Source organism: Sinocyclocheilus anshuiensis, unplaced genomic scaffold, assembly GCF_001515605.1.
Source record: "Sinocyclocheilus anshuiensis isolate Anshui unplaced genomic scaffold, SAMN03320099.WGS_v1.1 scaffold5315, whole genome shotgun sequence".
Taxonomy (NCBI): Eukaryota; Metazoa; Chordata; class Actinopteri; order Cypriniformes; family Cyprinidae; genus Sinocyclocheilus; species Sinocyclocheilus anshuiensis.
The window spans coordinates 94,092-95,955 of record NW_015541765.1 but is presented as its reverse complement, the minus strand read 5'-3'; the positions used below and the strand labels follow the sequence as shown (position 1 = coordinate 95,955).

Sequence of the window (1,864 nt, the reverse complement as noted above, 5' to 3'; positions counted from 1 at the left end):
TGAGATATAAACTCAGAATTATGAGATATACACTCAGAATTATAATATATACACTCAGAATTATGAGATATACACTCAGAATGATAAGATATACACTCAGAATTATGAGATATACACTCAGAATTATGATATATAAACTCAGAATTATAAGATATACACTCAGAATTATGAGATATACACTCAGAATTATAAGATATACACTCAGAATTATGAGAAATAAACTCAGAATTGTGAGATATAAATGAAGAATTTTGAGACAGAAAGATTTAAACTCACAATTGCCAAATATAAACTAATAATTCTGGGGGGAAAAGCTGGGATAAAAAGTCACAATTAGCTTTTTTCATTTTTTTTTTTCCTGTGGCAAAAAAAAGAAGAAAAAACAAAAGGATTCTGAGTTTGTATCCTGCAATTCTTCTCAGAATTGAAAGTTTATGTCTTGCAGTTCCGAGTTTATATATCTAAATTCTGGCATTTTTTCTCAGAATTCTCAGAATTCTAAATAATAATCTCTAAATTCCGATATAAAAAGTTGCATTTTTTTTTTAAATCCCAGAAATGGGCTTTTGTAGACTTCAGCAAAAGTCTCCCTTGGCAGAAATAATCGAGACATTAAAGAGATCTGATCTGTGTTTTTTTTTTTGTTGTTGTTTTTTTGATGTGGATGTAGCTGCGTTGGGTTTAGTCTGTGCTACCTTTGTAGGGATGTTGGTTTTACTATCGAGTGAGTGAGTGAGTGAGTGAGTGAATGAACCCTGCTGTGGTCATATGACTAAATAAACAGATCTGCTGCCCAACCTCCTCTCCGTCTCTCTCCGTCTGAGACCCTGGAGACTCGAGCTTTAGCTCCATCCCTCCCTCCAGCAGTTGTATGAGCGAGCGCTACAAAACCAGAGATCACAGACGAGAGAGGCAGACAGCGAGAACTTAGCAAGAACTCAGGCTTTTCCTAGACATGCTTTTGCTCTGACGTCCAGGCATCTGCTGAAGGTAAGAGACGTGATCGGTTTCAAGCGCACAGCTTTCGGTTCTGTCTGCTCTCCTGGAAGTTTTGCTTCATGAGGTTTTGGAAAAATCTCTTGAAATCTCTTAGTTTCTTGGCAAACAGCTTCCAGGAGAAAGAAAGTAGCAGTCCAGAAGTTAGGTGGTTTTGATCTTAGACCGAACTTTGTTTGTAGAACTTCAGCTCATTTGTAACCCTTTTAGAAAGTTCTCGCACGTTCTGTCACTAGGATGCTTGTTTTCATCCAGATGTTGGCGATGATAGACAGCCATTAGAGGTTTTGTGGGATTTATCTCATGCGAGAGATGCCGTATCTCCTTTCTGTGAGCTTTTGTGTAGGAAGGGCCGATTTCTGCTGTTTGTCTGTGTCGCATCTGAAGGAGAATGCGCTGAATTCCGCGAGAGCAAACGAATCTGTGGTTTACAGTGTGTGTTTGAGCACCTTTACACACGGTGGAGACTGTAGAGGTGTTTGTTTTCTCGTTTGGCGAGACGTGTGTTGTAATGCAGTGCTTATGGTTTGTTTGAACGCTTCTCCTGTCATTGAAACTCTCGCTGTGTTTGTGTCATATAACAGCATTTAAAGGCAGACAGCATTCCAAAATCCAGTTGTTTATGTTCGTAACTTTTATCATTCACTGCTTACAAACATTGTGATAAAAGCATAAATTGAATGTCACATAGTTTAGATCACTATGACAAGCCTTTGTCCAAAAAATATGCTCTAAAAGATGCACGGAAAGCTATGTATATATATTTATATATATGTGTGTGTGTTGCATAGTACATAAAATTATATATTTTATGGTAAATAAATATATAAATATATTATATAAAATTATATATTTATGTATATATATA

General features: G+C 36.5%; 1 protein-coding gene across 1 annotated transcript in view; it reads left to right on the top strand.

Moving 5' to 3' along the window:
• Nucleotides 1-751: 751 nt before the first annotated feature.
• The window catches only part of LOC107690880 (platelet-derived growth factor receptor beta-like), a 50,735-nt gene continuing 49,622 nt past the window's right edge, over nucleotides 752-1,864 (top strand). The window contains exon 1 of the mRNA XM_016489301.1: nucleotides 752-990. The gene's annotated coding sequence lies outside the window, so the exon portion shown is untranslated. The remainder of the gene's footprint in view (nucleotides 991-1,864) is intronic.